The sequence below is a fragment of the Danio rerio genome, chromosome 23 (genome assembly GCF_052040795.2).
Source record: "Danio rerio strain M-AB ecotype USA chromosome 23, GRCz13ab, whole genome shotgun sequence".
Lineage (NCBI taxonomy): Eukaryota > Metazoa > Chordata > Actinopteri > Cypriniformes > Danionidae > Danio > Danio rerio.
In genome coordinates this window covers 31,617,911-31,640,374 of record NC_141043.1, presented here as the reverse complement: position 1 = coordinate 31,640,374, position 22,464 = coordinate 31,617,911, and the positions used below count along the sequence as shown (strand labels likewise).

Sequence of the window (22,464 nt, the reverse complement as noted above, 5' to 3'; positions counted from 1 at the left end):
GTGGTTTGAACCTGGGAACAGTATTCCATTTGTCACGAGTTAAAAAGTGGATATAACATTGAAGTAGGCCTATTTACTCGTATTTAAATATAATTTAGCCTATTTTACACACAAAGTTCTGTGTTTATTATGGTAAAAGTAACTAAAAAGTAATACAGAGTAACCTAGCGTAACTTTTAGAAAGAAATATAATGCTGTTCATGTCACGACACAGAACTCTGATCTGATGAACACTAGCTGATGTTCTCCAGTTTGCAAGATATTATATTCTAAGCAAACTCAATGTCAACAAGATAAAGCATTAAGGATAACAAAAAAATCACTCCCGTTGTCTTTTTTGGTGTTACATGAGACAGTAGCCGACAGGATTATTTATTTATTGATGTTTTTTCCCTCAAGACACTATAAAAACAGAGGGAATAAAAGACGTGGTGAATAATTGAAGTGAAGAAGTGTGTTCATTAAGAAAAGAGAGCTGAAGATGTTTGGAGCGGAGCTGGAGGGGGGGAAGGGAGAGACGGAGGGAGGGACAGAGACGCCTCAAGATCAAAGGAGACTCTGATTGAATAATGATATTAAAAATTAATCTGATGGTTATACAAAGAGAGCAAGAGGAATGCGGGAACATGCTGTCTTAAAAATGATGACAACATTTAGGGAAAATTAACTAGCTGGAGAGCTTCGGTTTTATCTAGCTGACAGCAACATGTGTAGCTCCATATGGCAGATCTGCAGAGAAACTCGATTCGGCAGAGAATTTGTACATGAAGGTCAAGTTAGCCATTTATAATTATTGGTTACATTCATAGAGTGCTTTTATTTTGGTGTAATATTTATTACCATTTTCCTACAATTCAATAAACTATTCCTGTGTGCATATTATAAATATTCTATTTAAATCATTTGTATAATTATTCATTATTATATTTTTTATTATGTTTTTATTACACATATACAGTTAACTATATATATAAATGTGCAATATCACACGAGTTGCAGTGTGATGTGACTGTATATCGCAGGGGTGGGGAACCTTTTTTTTCTAACAAGGGCCATTTACATTTTTGTTACATCATTTAGGGGCCATACTAAATTATTATGGGAAAAATCAAAATCGCAATTATTTTGGTCATAATTGTAATCACGATTATTCTTAACGATTATCAGTTGAAGAAAAATTTATTTGCCCTTCTGTAAATTTTGTTTATATATATATATATATATATATATATATATATATATATATATATATATATATATATATATATATATATATATATATATATATATATATTTCAAAATGATGTTTAACAGAGGTATTTCCTATAATTTCTTTTCTTCAGGAGAAAGGCTTATTTGTTTTCTTTCGGCTAGATTTTAAGGTCAATATTATTAGCCTGCTTAAGCAGTATATATTTCTGATTGGCTGCAGAAGAAACTACTGTTAAACAATGACTTGCCTAATTACACTAATTAAGTCTTTGAATGTCACTTTAAGATAGATACTAGTATCTTAAAAATTTAGTAAAATAGAATGTACTGTCATCATAGCAAAGATAAAGGAAATCAGTTCTTAGAAATGAATTATTAAATCTGTTATGTTTAAAAATGGGTTGAAAATAAATCTTTCCATTAATCTGAAATTGGGGGGAAAAGGTCGCTAATAATTCAGGAGGGCAAATAAATCTGATTTTATATATGTCCAGTTATTTTCCTCCCTTTAAATAAGGAAAGGGAAATAAATACAATAGAATAAAAATATGAAACAAACGGTGCTTTAAGTATCTTCACTGCACGAATAAAACTTCAGCTACAAAAGTCCTTCAGTCAAGAGCAGTGAGGGATTTTGTCCTTTTGTTGTTTGATTGATAATAAAAAAAGTTGACAGCAGGAATATTGTGTGCTGTCTCTTTAAGTATAGTGTGGCTCTGATATGGTTTCTCTTTCACATCATGTCTTTTGATTCTCAACTTGTTTGTTTATTACACAAATGAGGGTTAATATGAATAATCACTAAACACTGCGCTCTGACACAAATGTATTTGACCATTAAATCGCTCACATTGAAATGGCATTAGATGTGTGTGCTCTGCTCGTCTCTGAGGCTAAGCGCGCACACACACACAGAAGCATGCCATGCGGTCGTTCGCGCTATTAAAAATATGAAATATTTGAACTTACATCTATGAATGATGAACATCCCGTGCTGCAATTGTAACATTATAGCACATTCTTTTAGTCATTTTCATGTGATAATATGGGCACTTTAATAAATTTTTTTAATCTAAAATATTACTATTTAAATTTTAGATAAAACATCACTACTTACACTATACTCTGTTCATTTGCCAATCCAGATTTGAAAAACATTTAATAAACAATAAAAACAAACACTGATTTTGAGATTACTGTTTACATTTTTAACCTTCTGTATAGTTCAAATTGGCTAACCTTTTGTTATGTTAGTGGCTGTTTTTGCCCCAATGACTTCCATTATAGTGACATTTTTTGATTGCAAAGCCTTGACACCAAATAATCATGCACTTTTGATTTTGTTTTATCTTGTTTTGCCTGTTGGCAAGAGGTCAAATTTGTCATTTTTACCGTTGATTATCAGTTGGCACCATTAACCCTTTTAGATAGGCTTGCTGGGCAAAAAAGTTTCTTTTATGAGCTGCTTATTTTTTCTTTTCTCAAAAATATCGAGGTAAGTTTGCTCTCTTTCTCTCTGTCTTACACATACAAACATATAAAATCCAGAAACCAGGCTTTTTTGTTCTGTAACTGATGAAACCATCAACCATCAACCTTTTGCTCAAAAAAACATCAACCATAAAGCATGCACGATTATATGGTGTATGGCTTTGCAATCAAAAAATGTTGTTATAATGGACGTCAATGGGGCAAAAACAGTCCCAGACATAATGAAAGGGTAGTATTGTGAGTGTATTGTAAAGTTTTTTTTTTTATTCCAAAGCATTTTCCCAAAATATGTGTCAAATCAAGATTCGTCACCAAAAATCATTCCATTTGCTGAAAGTTGAGGTTAAGATAAGTCTCAGAATCGCCCCAGAGTGGGTGAAAACATCCCCAACAGCACAAAAGGGTAAAATAAAATAATACTATTTACATTTTTAAACAGTCCGCTCAATTTCACTATGCAAATCTGGGATAATTGAACAGCTTTGGAACAAATCGTTGGATTAAAAATCAAGATAACTTTCCAAGCTACATGTAAATAGCAAATTGATGTCAACATATTAAGGTGATTCACTGGATTGGAACCAATGCCTGCAGATTTACTGGCAAAGCTCCTCAGTCTCTCCATCTCGACTGTAAATGGGCCACGTTCACTTTGTTAGTGTCATCAGCGGTGACATACTAAGCTTGTGGAACATGAGCGTTCATTAAAGAAACACCTCTGGTGCTTTGGGACGATGCATGACATGCACACTTGGCCGGTCACCCAATTACAAATTTCACCCAATTCCGACAAGCCAAGACAACAACGACGACAACTAATCTCAATAGACATGAAGATATTCTTCACTAAAGAGGTAATTAATAAGACAAATGTTGTTTAAAGAGCTCTCTAAGTGACATGCTAGTATGGGACAGATGTATTTGGGGGGGGGGGGGGGGTAAAACTCATAAAAGGCAACAGTGAGTCAATATTAGCTCCGGTAAATGTAGCAATCATAGCGTTATGAAATTAAGCGGAAAACCCATTACCACTGACCTTCTTTCTCCCTCCCCCTTTGGTCCACTTTAGTCAGGCACGGCTAGTCTCTGCCCCGGAGAATCTATCGCTCCATTGTCTAAACTCAGCTATACGACTTTGACCTTCACTTTGATTTCTCTCTTTTGAAATCCAACCCGGTGCTTTCCACCTGACTTAGGTCTTGAAGCTGTGTGAACTGCAGTTCTCAGGTCTGTCAGAGGGGTTAAGAGGGACCCGATGAGACAGGTGAGGGCATTTAGAGGAGCTGCAGATGGACAGGACAGACAGATCCCATTCTAAACTGACACACTATAACACACAGCTTTGTATATATTAACAGAGCTCTCACTCTGAGTGTGAATATACTGTATATATATTTTAATAAAAGTTTAGAAATGACATTTATGTGAGTAATATATATAAAGAATGGCACATGGAGCAAATGATTAGATAGAATGAATGATAGATAGATAAAAAGATAGATATATAAAATAAATGAAAGATGAAATAATAAAGTAATAGAATGATAGGTAAATGATTATTTGATAGATAGAATGGTTGATTAAATGATAGATAAACAGAAAGACAGATAGACAGATAAATGAGAAAAAGATAGAAAGAGTGATAGGTAGAATAATAAAAAGAACGATAGAATGATAGAAAGAATGATAGAAAGAACAACAGAAAGAACGATAGATAGAAAGAATAATAAAAATAACAAAAGAAAAAACGATAGATAGAAAGAATGATAAAAAGAATGATAGAAAGAACAATAGATAAAAAAGATAGAAAGAACGATAAAAAGAACGATAGAAAGAATGATAGAAAAATGTTAGAAAGAACAATAGACAGAATGAAAGAAAAAATGATAGAAAGAGCAATAGAAAGAACGATAGTTAAAAAGAAAGATAGAAAGAACGATAGAAAGAATGATAGAAGAACGTTAGAAAGAACAATAGACAGAATGATAGAAAGAACGATAAAAAGAACGATAGAAAGAATGATAAATAGATAGAAAGAACGATAGAAAGAATAATAGATAGAAATAACGATAGATAGAAAGAATGATAGAAAGAACCATAGATAGACAGAACTATTGATAGAATGAACGATAAATAGAAAGAATGATGGATTGAAAGAACGATAGATAGAAAGAACGATGGAAAAAAATAGATAGAAATAATGATAGTTAGAAAGAATAATAGAAAGAACTATAGATAGAAAGATTAATAGAAAGAATGATAGATAGAAAGAACGATAGAAAGAAATTAACAACAAATGATGGAAAGGAAAATAAATAGAATGAACAATAAATGAAAGACAGAACAAACGATAGAATAAACAACGGACGGACGGACGGACGGACGGACGGACGGACGGACGGACGGACGGACGGACGGACGGACGGACGGACGGACGGACGGACGGACGGACGGACGGACGGACGGACGGACGGACGGACGGACGGACGGACGGACGGACGGACGGACGGACGGACGGACGGACGGACGGACGGACGGACGGACGGACGGACGGACGGACAGACAGACAGACAGACAGACAGACAGACAGACAGACAGACAGACAGACAGACAGACAGACAGACAGACAGACAGACAGACAGATAGATAGATAGATAGATAGATAGATAGATAGATAGATAGATAGATAGCATGAACAATAAATGAGAGATGGAAAGAATGATAGATAAAAGAAAAATAAGAATGATAAATAGAATGACAGAATGAACAATGACAGAAAAAATGACAGATAGAAAAACAGATGGAAACAATGATATAAAGAACAATAAAAGATAAAAAGAACTATAGGTAGAAAGAGCAATAAATGATAAAAAGAATTATGGATAAAATAAACAAATAATAAAGAGAAACAACGATAGATAGAATGACAGAATGAACAATAAATGATAGATGGAAAGAAAGATAGATCAAAATATAGATAAAAAGAACAATAGAAAGAAATAACAATAGAATGGAGAGTTAGAAATAAAGATAGAAAAGAAAGAAAGATAAATAAATGATGAAAGAAAAAGTTTAAAATGAACATGGATGAACGAATGAAGGAATGGAATAAAATAAAGACTTGAAAAATGCACCCCGACCCCAAATATCACACAACAAATCCATAAACTAATCGAATAAATCCATAAGCACAGACATATTACAGCAATGAGAGCAAGTTTAATACCAAATAATAGAGTCTGCAACCTTGTTAAGTCCCATAAATCAGCATAATTACGCATACAACAATAAGATTTGACCAAGGCAAAACAGCATGTCACAGCAACACAACACAGAGCATAATTAGAGCCAGCGCATCTCAAAGCACGGCAGCGCAATTAAGCTTTAATCAGGCCTGGACCACACAGAGGCATGGAAGCCTATCATTAGCATGCAGTGTGCTGGAGCCGCTCAGATCTGAGGGCCCCTGTGTGACGGAGACGGGGTTCAGGCTGTCAGTAAGTGTGCATGAGTGTGCATAGAGGTGTTACAGGTCCCCTGGGCCCCGTGATAAGTGGAGAGCACTGGGGGAGCGCAGCTGTCGAGGGGTTGTGTGACACGCAGGGCATGTCAGCCCGTCCCGAGGGGAGATGCACACGCCCCACACACCCTCATCAAATCCAGACTGATGAACAAGCCGTCCACACCATCAGATCTGACATTACACCGTAAAACACGCTTTACCCTGACAGATCTCTCCCACTACAAGCCCCTCTAGCAGAGTAGATCAACAGGATGCAAGATCATCAGTCCCATACAAATAATACAAATGCGCATGCAAAGTAAGTGAGTACAAAAATGATTAATTAACATATATGTAAATAAAAGTATAATCAGTTGGAGCATTTATTTGTAGAAGATGGCAATTGCTCGATATATGATTTTTTCAGACCTTTTATTTTGAAAAATGTATTTGATTTTGTTTTGAAATGTTTTTAGTTATCCAGTTACCACAAGCTACTACACTTAAATAGCAAAAAATACTGCTCATATTCAAACAGGTTTCCTGAAGACTCATTCCATGAATTGACCCCCATGAAAATGCACCGGCCATTTTATTAGGTACACCTTACTAATATCAGGTGGACCCCTTTTGCCTTCAAAACTACCTTAATCATTTGTGGCATAGATTCAACTAGGTACTGGAAATATTCCTTTGGTCCATATTGACATGATAGAAGCAAGCTGTTACTGCAGATTTGTCGGCTGCAAATCTCCCATTCCACCACATTCCAAAGGTGCTCTATTGAACTGAGATCTGGTGACTGTGGAGGCCATTTGAGTACACAGAGACTTATTGTCATTTTCAAGAAACCAGTATGAGATGATTCTTGCTTTATGACATGGCATATTATCCTGTTGGAAATATTCACCAGAAGATGGGTACACTGTGGTCATAAAGGGATGGACAGCAACAATACTCAGGTAGGCTGTGGCGTTGACACAATGCTCAATTGATACTAATAAGTCCAAAGTGTGTCAAGAAAATATCCACCACACCATTACACCACCAGCAGCAGCCAGAATCGTTGATACAAGGCAAGATGGATCCATTCTTTCAGGTTTTTGACACCAAATTCTGTGTTGCAGGTTTAGAGGTGCTCTTCTGCAGACCTCGGTTGTAACAAGTGATTATTTAAGTTACTGTTGCCTTTCTATCAGCTCAACCAAACTGGCCATCCTCCACTGACCTCTAGCATCAACAAGGCATTTGCATCAACAAGGCTCACTGGATATTTTCGCTCTTCGGACCATTCTCTGTAGACCCTAGAGATGGTTATGCATGAAAATCCTAGCAGATCAGCAGTTTCTGAAATACTCAGACCAGTCCGTCTGGCACCAACAATTATGCCATGTTCAAAGTCACTTAAATCACCTTTCTTCCCCATTCTGATGAACTGCTCGAGACCATGTCTACATGCCTAAATGCACTAAGTTGCTGCCATGTGATTGACTGATTACAAATTTCCATTAACAAGCAATTGGACAGGTGTACCTAATAAAGTGACCATTAAATTACATATTTAAAAATACAAAATGTATCTAACTGTATTACATTACGATTTCACTTAAAATATGTGGTAATCAACTTAAAGTTAAATAGGAAAAGTAATTTAGATTACAAAAGTCATTCCTTTAAATTTTTGTGTAATTTCTTTATTTAATGTGATTTTCATTATTGTTAATAATGGGGGTTTTAACTGATTCCCTGATAAAAAAAAAAAAACTGTATTGAGTCAGTATTTTGTCTTTCATGGAAATAAGAAAAGTATTTTACTCATAAATGGGAAAAAGAACACAACATCTATGAACTTATAAGCATTAAAGTATTCAACATCTATTTGAAAAAGCAATTGAGGTATTAATCTTAGGAAAATTTAAAGCAGTAACTCACTGTCCCATTTTCTATGGTCCCTTCTTCTATGGTATCATTATGTTTAAGAATTTCATTGAGAAAATTGTTTTCAAAGGCATTGAACTGTGCTGCCACTTTTGCCTCAATGATTCTTATGTGTCAGTTTCTTCCCAGTCAATTTTGGCTCGGAAATTCTTTCATGCCATTTGCTGCTACATAGAAAGAATTATTAGTGAATCACTTAAAGTTTGATCCATTCTTTACATAAATTTATTCAACAAATTTGAAAACTGCACCAGTTACTTTTATGATACAATTGGTGTGTTTGGATTTGCATTGAAGCTTGGAATGCATCATGAAGCAGCACGGAATCCTGCTTCATTTGTGCATCATATCTCAATTATTTTAACATCCACATAAACCGGAAGCTGCAACCTTTTTTTCGTATTGTGAAGCAGTTCCTAGAGAAACGGAATATTAAATGGGAAAACAGTGGATGCGCTTCTTTTTTCTGCTGCAAGCTAAATGGGTGTAGTAAAGTAGGTATTTCATTCAGAAAAATCAGGAAATGTGTTTTAGAGGAGTTATTACAACCTAACAGACACCTCCTTCTCACCATATCTGTATGTTGACAGTTGGAGGGGCAGGGTTAAGTATGTTAACCACGCCTAATACCTCAAAATCACGTAAACTGAGAACTTGAGGAAGTGCATTTTTAGATTTCATTTTAATATTACAAGGACAAAAATTTTTTTTCCTAAAGACATGCACAGATGAATTGTTCACCACAAAACTAGCATTGGAGCTAACAAAATCATATGGTTAGTTATTTTATTTGTACTTTAAGGTTACTAAACCTGACTAATCCAACAAAAGCATTACTAATCATGTTATAAAGCATGTATTTTGTATGTTTTGTGTGAGTTTTTTTTTCTTCTTCACTTTCGTCAATTGGTGACGTTTTGTTCCTTGCCACTGGCTTGCTTGGTTTGGATCTTGTGGAGCTGTCCATCGATGGATTTGCTCTTCAGTGTTTGGACTTTCAGCAATGAAAATTAAACCACTCTGAACTGAACTTTAACTCTGAAAACTGGACTGACACAGTTTCAATTTCAATTTACTAGCACTTCTATGTTAAGCTGCTTTGCCACAATCTACATTGTAATAGCGCTATAGAAATAAATATGAATTGAATTGAATTATGTTGTGAAATGTATTTGAAATAACTTTCCCGGTCCCGCCCCCACATTAGCATGTTTGCCTGCTGATACAAGCAAGAAATGTTTTTTTTTTTTAAATGCTGTAAAGCCATTGTTTAAACATTTCCGAAGGAGAAAACCTACAAATAGCTTACTCACGGTCAGCATATAATGAGAAGTATTTAGTAAACCTGTCTGCCAAATAATCAAATGCAGTTACAAAGTACTTTCCGTTCAACCTGTGTACAGGAAAACACTCAGCAAAGCAGTTAAGTCCATTAGTCTATTCAGCAACCTTTAAAGCTATCTCTGCTTTGGATTATTCATGACGGCCTCATGACTTGTTGTCTCATTTCCTAAAAAGCCTGATCTCTTTACTTCTTTCTTGCGCGGTGAATGGGATAATTGGGAGGTGAATCGGAGGCTACGCCTAATCTGTGCTAGTGCTCTCATCTTATATGGAAATGAGAAGTATTGACAGGTCAAGGTCAGTCCTGCTTTAGTATTCCACAGGATTTGCATTCAGGCACATCGGGCATGCTTTGCTTGAGCGGTTTGGACGTGCACAATGAATGCGAAACAAGGACAATTCTTGCCTTTATGTTTAAGGGGTTCTGAATGGACATTCTGTTGACTCTCGTTCTGTTTCCATCTGATATTAACAGGCATCAGAGACCAATTGTACATGGATTTTGTTGAGATCCATCACTTTTTTCATAATGCTCAGTTTTGATGCACAAGTAGCCAACTGTTAAATTAATGAACTTATGTAACATGCCTTATGAGCGAGCATAAACATTACATCAAGTCTAGTTTTCACAAACTGGCAGCTTGTGAAATCATGAAAAATATACAATTAAAATAAATACATTAAGTCAAAATCAGAAACATGAACACTAAATGACATTAAATATGCTATTTACCTGAGTGTTATGAGGCCATCAAAGGACTTTGAACAAGCAAATGTGTTGTTAAATGATTGACATATTAGGCTAACTAAAATTTCCGTGGGTAAAACTTATGTTTTACTTATGAATAAGTTGTTAGGCCAATAAAGAAGTTCAGGAATTTCACAATTACATGAACAAACATTATTAAACATGAAAACTTAATTACATAGCTGATGTCTTGCAGGTTATATTAGAATTTCTTATATATAATTTTTGGATTCTCATAATCCAGATTAATCCAAATGTAAATACCCACTGCGATTCATTATTTATTATTTTTTGTGTTTAAAAGACATCAAAACATAGATCTTTTGGCTTAAAGAAGGCCAAGAGATGTAAGAAATGTCTATATACTATAGTCATCAAAAATACAGATTTCACGTGTCATTTATTCCTGTCTCTTTGATGCGTAGTCTATTTTTGGACTATTGTTAGTCATCTATTAGGATCGTCACAGACAGTATAAATTTAGCCCTCTTTAGCCAAGAGATCTACAGTATGTTTGGATGTCTATTGGATGTATTTTAAAGAAAAAAAAAGCTTGCTGGGCTTTATATATATATATATATATATATATATATATATATATATATATATATATATATAAAGGGCCCCTATTTTACCCCCTTTTCAAGATTTAAAATAATTCTGTTGTGTCTCCAGATTGTGTTTTTAAAGTTTTAGCTCAAAACACCCATTAGATTATTTATTATACCTTTCAGAATATTGGATTTTCAGCTCTGAACACAATGCAGCTGATTTTTTTGCCTGTGCCTTTAATGATAGTTCTCCCCGCCCACCGTTCCTGCTTGCCTGTGTGCCTCAATCTCCGCTTCAACTGTGTCAGATAAACAGCAAAATGATAGATATGAAGGAAGCAGATCTCATGAAACGTTTGTGAGAAATACTACAGTAAGAACTTTCCCAATGAATATTTGATGTAATCATTGCAACGATGAGTCACACACAATGTCATTACAAAGGACTTACTGTCTTTATATCACTCAAATATGACTATGCACACACTATACCTACACACAGTTCTGTCCAAACAGCTTCCAACGATGATTTCTATCATACAGTAGATGCCCTTTAAAAACTGTTTAATTTGCATCATACACCTCACTGTACCCTCACACAAACAATTTGCGAATATGCTAAACTTTTCTACAACCCTTAACCTATAAGTCTACTAATACTCAGTGGAAAGTTAACTAACATGTAGTTTCAATCTCTAAAGTAGGCCATCAAAAATTAAAATGTAACCAAATCTTTTTTTTTTTTCTAATCGGAAGGATGTGGTCCACACTATCAGATGTTCATTTTGCAGTGCCTTTCAGACCATAAAGTGCCTATTAACCAGACCAGAGGAACTCATCTCCACCACCGGCCCCATTAACTTTGTTAAAAGTTGCGAAAGCAGCACTTGCCTCTAAGTGCTCCTGATATAATCGAAAAGAGCACCTCTTGGGATCTGCAAAAAGAAATAAGCGAGACGTTGCCTGCAGGCTGCAGATGAGGGTTCTGCAGGTCGAGTGGATACGTGCTATGCAAAAAAAAAAAAATTGAGTTGAGATATTCATCTTCCTTGAGCCTACACTGTACAAGTATCTCATCTGAAATGCAGAAGTTTAAACCAAATGCTTGTCTTTGAGAAGTGATCACAAGCATGCACAGAAGCCATTAGGGGCTCATGAGCAAGTGAAATCGGTTTGGCGTGATTTGACTGTCATTCAAATGCCTTTTGTCTGAAGAGTGAGAAAACGGGGTCACGCTGGCTGAGAGAGTGTACTGTGAAATGCATACTGTCTGACGTTCTCCATACTGCGAGTGCTGGCAAAGTCTGCGCCGCATTTGCAGAGGAAGCTGAACTCGAAACCGGACGGTCTGGAGTAAAAAAACACAGTGATTTACTCCTCCATGCTCAACTGGAGAAAGGATTGCAATGCTGTCCAATAGAGTGACGCCAGCAAGGTGTCAATACCAGCCTGTTTCTTTTTCTAACCGATCACCATGACAACCCTCTGACTCTGGCGGCACGCAGGCATACACCACCCCTCCCCCATTCCTCCATCCCCCCCATCATCTCTCTCTCTCCATCTCTATCTCTCCATCTCTCCTCATCTGTCGCTTCTTCCTTTCTGGCACAACTTCAGCATCTCCCTTATGTTTTCTCCTGCGCACGGATGGCTGATGTGACGTTGCAGTCTAGGCTGACAAGTCAGTCAAGCTGTTTTTTTATGCAGAAGTTAGCAGCTAAAGGTAAGAGGCGGTTCTAGATCCTATTGAGGAAGCTCTAGTCCCATTTGTCTGTCATTTCAGCTCACGTAACTATCAACTATTTAATTACCAAATGTATTTAAATAGTTTGATATGTAGTAAATAAATACATATATACACAAACAAACAAACAAACAAACAAATAAATAAATAAATAAAATAAGGCTGCACTGCTGCAAGTCAGCACAAGATGATGTAATGTTGTCAAAGAAGATAACACAAGGTATTTTCTGTGATTTCTTTGACTAGTTTAGTCTGCATTCACACATTCAGTGTGTACAATTTCAAAGGAAATATGCCATATCAAATAAGCTTCCGTAGTGAAGTACAGTATGTCCAGTTAAGGTGAGTGGACTTGACAAACCACCTGTAGGGGACACTCTTTGCATCAGACACTTTCTTACAAACACTCCATTACAAGGACTCAATAATAAGGATAATAATAATATTAATAATAATAATAATAATAATAATAATAGCTAAACTATCAGAATTATCATGGCATCTATACATTGCTGCTCTCAAGTGCTTCTTTTATCGTCATTTGTAAGTTTCTTTGGATAACTCGTTCGGTGCTAAATGAATAATTGTAAATGTAAACAACTGCTAGTAGTTTTTGCACCGGTTAAATTGCACCAGTTAGGCCATGAGCGTTGTAGCCTTAAATATTATGAGAAAAGTCTTAATTATAATTGTATAATTAATTGTATTTATACAGGGTGTTTTAAAAAGAATACCACAACCTTCGGGTTGATGTATATGAATTTGTTTTCAATTAAAAAATAAAAAATAAAATGTAAGTACTCTTTACATTGATTAGTTGCCCAAGGTCATGTTTCTTTGATTAAATACAGATTTTCAAAGTTGTGGTATTCTTTTTGAATGACCCTGTATATAGTAATATTCAGATTGTCAAGAAGCTAAAGTATCTTCTAAATAACAATGGTTTTATTTATGTATTTAAAAAATATATATATGATTGAAAATAAGGATGTTTAAATTTTTTAAGCAAAAGCAACAACTATGCTCTCTCAAGTATAAAATCCTGAAATCATCCCTGGTTTAAGGCACAGTTTTTCTGCAGTAATTACCATATGATAGTGTATTAAACACAAAAAGATGTTCAGTGTCTGTGCTTTTTCTCTCCGAAAGTTATAAGCAATATAATGATTATACTTATTTGAAATAGACGTGCAGGTGTATGAAATCCCTCACATAAGCACTCCTAAATGCAGGCACATTCTAAGTATGTTTTCTTCTGTAGTTTCTGGTTGTTCTTATTGTTTTTCTACTGGTATGCATGAGTACTGGACAAACAAAACAACAAAGGTGGAACAAATTAAAAAATATATATTACCAAGTGACATATTTCTGCCCTGGCATCCATATTACAGCATTTGCAGTTTTTATGCTTGTTTGCTTTTTTGTAAATCTGTGTGAATTTAAATAATCCTAAATTATAAATCTGTTTTATCTTCTCCTTATTCTATAGTGTATAAGGTGTATATTTATTTATCATGTTACCATAAAATCTAAATATCTAACAGCACTGGGCATTTACATGTTTTTGGGGAAACAAATGTCCACTATTTGTGGACTATTAAGTGGAAAGATTAGAGATTAAATGTTAAGTTTAAAGCTCGTATTTTAATAAAGGGTGACATTAACTGCAAATTAAATTATAATTTCATGCGCAAAATTAAAAGTAATTATAATGCACCAACATGTAGTACATAGTTAAGGCCACCTAATATAAATGTGACCATGATTAAATAAACATGCCCATAGATTCCAAAATGTTTTATGTCGAGATAAAAGTACTTTATAAGATGTTAAATGATGTAACTCTTAATTCAAGGGATTTATATTATATTATTTATTTATTTTTTAAAAAGGGGGACATTTAGCAGGATAAAATATGGGTCACAGCTTAAATATTACATGTTTGGTAGTTAAACTGAATTAATAATTAAAAATACTTGTTTACTGCAGGAAGGAATTTCATCAAAGTTCAACAGCAAATACACAATTGATGATCTTTTTTTATGTTGGCTTTATTTGATGTCAGAATTTGGAATCTAACATGAATATTTCTCTTAATAAAAAAAAAATTAAAACATTTTTGCCTCAGATGCATAGAAAAAATAAACGAGACCAAAAAGGGCACAGTATTTATGGAAAGTGCTCATTTGTCTTCACTTTCCATGCATTTGCTGAGTCTTCTGGAATTTTAATCAGTGCTCATTTATATCTATTCAGAGCAAAAGATGAAGATCAAAAATATGTCACTATGTTTCAGACCATCTTTTTTTTCTTGTCACTCAGAAAATAAATAAATAAGTCTTTTTTCTTTCTTATTTTAATCAGCACTATAAATTCTGCAGGTCATGCATAATACAGGGGTTAGCACTTCTGAAAGATGGTGAAAGAGAATGATATATGATATGCGTTAATAACATTCTCAGATCTTGAGTCATGCAACAGCTAAATGGAAAAAATGTACAATTTTTGGACATTAAAGCATTAAAAGGCTGTATTGTCATCTGATATGCTATCAAGATGCAAACTCAGCCAAAGACTAACACACATCTCTTATATCCTGTCAGAAGATATCCCTTTTTGTCTGGGATCCAAAATCTTTAAACTTCTGATTTCAGTGTGATTTTCAAGTTTTATCTGATACCAAAAATCATTATCTGCTGCATTTGGTCTGATATCCATACTAATCATCCACTCTTCTATCAGCTTGTTGAATAATTTAAGGTGTATTAGTTGACACTTTTTTTCCTGTACTGTTTTTAAAGATTTACAGTGGGCAAAATAAGTATCAAACATGTCACCATTTTTCTCAGAAAACATCTTTCTAAAGGTGCTGTTTACTTGAAGTTTTCCTTGGGTGTCGATAATAACCAGAGAAATCCATTTATGCAAAGAAAACAAATCGAATTAGTTTACAAACGAAGGTATGTGTAATAAAATCAAATGACACAGGGAAAAAGTATTGAACACATGAAGAAAGGGAGGTATGGAAAGACAGTGAAAACCCAGACAGCAGCTGAAATCTCTCAGTAGATATTCAGCAAACCTCTGCCCTTAATCATTGCAAATTAATATTCGTGGCTTCAATCCAACATCTACATTATCAGGATGATGAAAATTGTTGGAATAATCAATCAATTCCATGCGTGTTCAATTAAAAAAATGAAAAGAGGATTTTCTTTAAGGTTTCACATATTAGTAATCTATTGTAACCAAATAATAATGCGATGTACAGAATTCTGTTATCCTCAATGCAATGCAAGAATTACATCCAGGAGGTTTGCCCAGTTTTCATTTCCTGGCTTCAACTTATATAGGCAGCTGATATTAACAGGTGAAGTATTAATCATTCTCCAGTCCTCAATTGGCCGCACCCATACATGCATCCTCTTTTTCTAGGAATTTTCTGCACAACATTAAAAGCACAAGACTCTCTCAACTGTTCTGTGTTCAGTTTTAACACCCATCTGCTGACAGGAAGTTTCTAGCGGTAGAGCTAAAGTTAATTTTGGACAAGCATTTATCTACTTCTGCAAAAATGCTTCATTGGTATGCAAAACATATCAGACTTGAGAAAAAGTTCAGTTAAAACACCACCTCCAAGCAACACAAAAACTGTTTAATGAAAAGAAAAAGATACAAAAATATGCTTAAAAAAATCTTTTGTAATTGATTTTTCCTAAAAAGATGAAGCCAGAGTGGACAATTTAGCAAAACAATGATCCAAAACACAGCCAAGGAAACTCAAGGAAATGGTTTCAGAGAAAGAAAATCAAGCTGTAGAATGGCCCAGCCAATCACTTGACTTAAATCCAATAGAAAATAAAGATCTGATTTGATAGACGAAACCCACAGAACCATTAAGATTTTTACACTCTGTTCATGTCTGTGAAAAACTCACACTTGAGCAATGGATGTGACTTCATTCTCCATATGAGACTCGTCTTTGAGCTGCCATCATTAAAAAAGCATTTTATATAAAGTATTAAATACATTTCAGTAGTACTTTCTCCTTGTGACATTTTATTTTTTTATTAAACAGAACTCATTTTTTAGACTTTTTTGTTTTGTTAAATTTTTATGTTTGTATTGTTTGGGTTTTTACTAAAATCTAGTTCAATTCAATGTCAACAGCTACTTTAGAAATATTATTTCAGGAAAAGCATGACATGTTCAATACTTATTTTCCCCGCTGTATGTTAAAGACCTTTAAGAAATTCACTGAGAGGTTCGAGCTTCATGATAAAATCTATACTGACAAATCTTGGCAAACAAAATAAAAGGTACTTTATACAGAACTTCACTTTTAAAAAATATAATTTGAAAAATATAAAAAAATATAGTTTTGATGGGAAAAATCCAACATAACTAACACTTTTAAACATTATAATGCATTTAATTCTCTTACCAATGTCTCGGAAGTTCAATCCCAATTCCCCAATCTCCTTTATTCCAGCAAGCAAAGGATATTATGGAGGTAATGGGTTATTGCAGAGGGAATAAAAAAGCCCAGACCGCAAACATCTTTCTGGAAAACGAATGTAAACAGATCAGAGCTGGTTACATTTTGATATGAAAAATGAACAGAAGACAAAACTTTTCTTAAATGTCAGGCACCCAAACATCTATGGCTTTTCATCAGATGAAAGAGAAGATTTGTTCTTGTTAACTCGCTGTCAGCCTCAATATCTCCAGTTAATCTCTCTTCTGCCAATTTACATCAATTTCTTTTACCACACTTCTGTTTCATGCAAATACGTCAATCTAGAAGCAGATTATACTTGTTGAGCCATTAAGGACACTCAAGACACTCATATATTCATAATCTCCAAAAAAAAAACAAAAAAAAAAAACATTTCCTCCACCTGTTTAGTTTTGTTTAGTTAAGATACACCTACCTATTAATACACCTGGGTTCAACTCAATCACATGTAAATATATGGCAAGAATTGTTTTTACAGACACATGTGTGCATGCACCCACAAGCATGGTTATTTACTAGAAAATAAAATAATGCTAAGCAACATTTGGAATACATCTTGAAGTTTTAAAGTGGAATATTGAAATGGTACTTTGATGTAAAACATACTTTTTTATGTTTTATTTACAACTACCAAAAATATTTTTTTTAAGTTTAATGTAAATTACCGTGCATTAATATAGCGCATTTATTATGTATGGCCATACACGCAAAGCCCTTCACAATCATGAGGGGGGTCTCCCCACTCCACCAATGGGGTGCATAATCCACTTAGATGTTGCGACGGCAGCTACAATGGCAACGGCGCCAGTGCACTCACAACACACCAGCTATAGGTGGAGTGGAGAGAAATAGTGATAGAGCCAATTCAGTGGATAGGGATGATTGGTAGGCCATGATGGTTAAGGGCTGATGCAAGAAATTTAACCAGGACCCAAGGTTACACCCCTATTCTTTATGAGAAATGACATGGGATTTTTAATGACCACAGAGAGTCAGGACCTCGGTTTAACGTCTCATCTGAAAGACGGCGCTCACTGACAGTATAGAGTCCCCTTCACAATATTGAGGCATTAGGACTCACATAGACCACAGGTTGAGCGCCCCTGCTGGCCTCACTAACACCACTTCCGGCAGCAACCTAGTTTTCCCATGTGGTCTGCCATTAAGGTACTGACCAGGCTCAGCCCTATTAAGCTTCAGTAAATAACCGGTCTTGGGCTGTAGGGTGATATGGTTGTGTATTTGAAGGTGTGTAAATGAAATTTATCAAAAATAAACTATTGCAAGCATTTTTCCTGTTCTCAAATAAAAGTTGATAAGCCAATACATTTACATATTTATAAATTATTGCAATATAATAACAGCTACTTATATGAGATATGCGATATGTGTTAGGATATATTTATAAGTTTTCATTGGTAGATAAAAGACTGTTAAAGTCTGGCTTCACTGCTGCTAAAAGATTCTTTTCACAATATTCTTTGTTTATAATGCAGCAATGCAATGATTAATGGGGCTAAAATACATACTGACTACATTCGTTCATTGTCCTTTGGCTTAGTCCCTTTTATTCAGGGGTCGCCACCGTAGAATGAACCATCAACTATTCCGTCATATGTTTTACGCAGCGCATGCCCTTCCAGATGCAACCCAGTACAGGGAAACACCCATACACTCTTGCAGTTACACACACACACACTCATATTCTAGGGCCAATTTAGTTAATCCAATTTACCTATAGCGCATGTCTTTGGACTGTGGGGGAAACCGAAGCACCCGGAGGAAACTGCACGCAGAAATTCCACCTGTTCCAGTCGGGACTTGAACTAGTGACCTTATTACTGTGAGGTGACAGTGCTAAACAAACCACCATGCCGCCCCATAGTGTGACTTACTGAGTAATATAGCCTCAAGCTTTAAAATAATTCCTCTTAATGGAAGTTGTATGTAATTTACCTGCTGCTGTTGGTTAACTGTATGTCGTGATTCTTTTAAATATAGTATTTATTTCACTTTAAATATATGTACAGTCATTCTTGCTTTGTTATGCTACCACTTTTAAATAAACAAAAAGAATTACAAAAAACATATCATATTAATATAAATGTATGAATAAAGTATGACATAACGCAAAGCATAACATAATATAATATAAAATTACACAACATAGAGCATACAGTAACATAATCTGCTGTTTTTCTCAACAGGTGCCCAAAAGCCATAGAAATGGATGCCAGCCTTTTTTTTACTGCCTCTTTCAGGCAAATATGTATCCATAGGACAGCACTTTTCCCTGGCGGCAAATCTAATTATAGCCAACAGAAAGTAGTGTGGAAGTTGATTTCAGACTCAGCAGTCGTGTCCCTTCAGCACACACTGATTCGGGCCCTTCAAAGGCCTCATGTTATCTCCCACAACCAGCTTTTCCTCAGAGTTGTTGAAGTCGGGGTGTGCCACGCGACGCTCCACTATGTTTAGGATCAAACGCAACAAATGCGGTCATGATATTACTCTCCGACTGGGCTCTAGTAATGTGACACAGCGCAGCACTGCATCTGCACTTATTCTATAAAAAGCAGTATGTCACTATCAGGTTAGTGGCCAGCTAGAAGGTCACAACAAGCCAGAACTCTGGCATTTTTTCATGCTGAAAAACACAATTCAAAGTACTGTGAATGAAAAGAGATTTAAAATGCTGATGAATAAAGTCATGTCACTGATTCTGCTTCACCACGCTGCCAGATTTAGTTATTTTAAGGGTACCACTTTAATTTAAGGTGACGTAGTTACACCTACTATAGTAATTACAATGAATTATGCATAATTATATGTAGCTAAAGCAAACCCACATTTTAACCCCAACCTAATAGCAAGCACATGTACACTACCTGACAAAAGTCTTGTCGCCTATCCTAGTTTTAGGAACAACAAATAACAGCTTGACTTCTAGTTGAACATTTGGTATCAGAAGGCATCTAGGTTACACTTATTTTACCAAAATAAAATATGATCATGGCTTGATTTTTAATTTTTTCAATAGGACAGTAAGGTCCTAATTTGATAAGACAAAAGTCTTGTCACTTAACCGAAATAATGTCCAGTATAGAATATAAAGTCATGGTGCAGTGGAAAAAGAATTAATATTGTGTATGACTCCCATGAGCTTAGACGACTTCATCCATACATCCCTGCAATGACTCAAATAACTAACGTCATCTGGAATGGCAAAGAAAGCATTCTTACAGAACTGCCAGAGTTCATTAATATTCTTTGGATTCATCTTCAATGCCTCCTCCTTCATTTTACCCTAATTTAAATAAATACATACATTTGAAGCATGTATTACACAAACTAACATTACCGAAAAAGTTGACCCCCCGATCGTCAATGTATAATACGTACACTGCTAATTACTGTTAATAAGCAGCAAATTAAGACTTTATTGAGGCACAAGTTATAGCTAATGGTTTATTACTAGTAAGAATTGTATCTTAAAAAACAGTTTAACGTGAGAAACGTGCCCGACGATCGGGGTTGCCAAAGTCCTAACATTCAATGACCACCCGTTCCACAATGCCCCGGCCCCTTACGACTCCCCCTGTAGGTGGTGGGCCAGCAGGAGGATGGTCCCACATCACTCCTTCGGGCTTAGCCCGGCAGGGTTCTGTGGGAAAAAACCAAGCTACAAAGTGCTCGCATACAAGCCCCAACCCCAGGCCTGGCTCCAGGGTGGGGCCCTGGCTGCACCACAAAAGGTGGCTTGTCATCTCCAGGGTGGAGGAAAGTCCTTAACCCAGGTGGAGGAGTATCTTGGGGTTTTGTTCACGAGTGAGGTAAGGATAGAACGTGAGACTGACAGGCGGATTGGTGCAGCGGCAGCAGTAACGCTGTCGATGTACCGGTCCGCTGTAGTAAAGAAGGAGCTGAGCCGAAAGGCAAAGCTCTCGATTACCAGTCAATCTACATTCCTACTCTGACCTATGGTCATAAGATTTGGGTCATGACCGAAAGGACAAGATCTCAGATACAAGCGGCCGAAATGAGTTTCCTTTGCAGTGTGGCAGGGCACACCCTTATAGACAGGGTGAGGAGCTCTGACACCCGGGAGGAGCTCAGAGTAGAGCCGCTGCTCCTCCACATCGAGAGAAGTCAGCTGAGGTGGCTCGGGTATTTGTTTCAGATGCCTCCAGGATGCCTACCTAGGGGGGTGTTCCAGGCATGTTCCACCAGGAGGAGGCCCCGGGGAAGACTGAGGACACCCTGGAGGAACTATGTCTCTCAGCTGGCCTGGGAACGCCTCGGGATCCCCCCGGAGGAGCTGGAGGAAGTGTCTGGGGTGAGGGAAGTCTGGAGTTCTCTCCTAAGACTGCTGCCTGGACCCGGATAAGTGGATGAAAATGAGAGAAACATAATAGTCATCAGGATTGTAGGATATGGTTTCATTTAAATGCCATCAAAACAGTAGCCTAATGACTCTTGTACATTGTCCAGGATGAAGGCTATATGCTCTTTCATCAAGTTTAGCAATTAGCTAGTATTTTGCAGAAGTCTTGCTAAAATTAATAAACCTTCGTTAAACATCCATATAGAGCATAATGCCCCATAATCTGAAATGACATCACATTACACAATAGATCACATGGCATTTTGCAATAGATTTTAATTCGATTTAAGATTTTCATTCATACTTTTTTTCATTCATTTTCTTTTCGGCTTAGACTTTTAGATTTTAGAAATGACACTTTACAAATATAGAAGATTTGTGCAAATTTGTAATGGTGCCTAATGCTGCCCTAGCAAGCAACTACACACACACAGACTGACAGATAGACAGACAGACACAAGCACGCACAGACAGACATACGCTGATACACACTGACATGCAGCTCAAGTCAGGGAAATGCTGCATTTTTCTAATATCTTTGGCTTTTCCCTCCAATCACATCTGTAATCTGGGGCCAGTCTGTCCGTTTCTCCTCTGTTTTTTTGTGTGTCTGCCTGTGTACTGCAGAAGGGGACTCAGCTGTAACCGGGACTCACTCACTCACTCTCTCTCTCTCTCGTCTCTCCACGCTGATAAGAGATGACAGCAGTAGTTGGCCCTGATTCCTGGCTGAGTCTCAGCATCACACACAAGGGGAAATGGAGAGAAAGAGAGAGATGGAGAGGGAGAAAAAGAGAGAGATGGAGAGAGAGAGAGAAAGAGAGAGAGAGAGCACATGGGGATCTGCACTGGCCTTTACCAGCAGTTGCAGAATCGCTGAACAGCCACAGAAACGGTGTTTGACTACACAGAGCTGATGCCAGACTAATACACAGATGTCTCTCTGCTGGTTTCATTTCAGAGTCATGAACAAAAGGATCATTTTTCAGATTTTTATTTACAAGTCAATAACTATTGATTTCATAATTTAA

The 22,464-nt window shown here is 36.1% G+C and overlaps 1 protein-coding gene across 9 annotated transcripts in view; it reads right to left on the bottom strand.

Moving 5' to 3' along the window:
• l1cama (L1 cell adhesion molecule, paralog a) overlaps positions 1-22,464 on the bottom strand; it is a 102,537-nt gene that overhangs the window by 52,224 nt on the left and 27,849 nt on the right. For 3 of the 9 annotated variants that reach the window (XM_087305085.1, XM_087305082.1, XM_087305079.1), the window contains exon 2: positions 16,975-17,094. The gene's annotated coding sequence lies outside the window, so the exon portion shown is untranslated. 9 annotated transcript variants of the gene reach the window in all.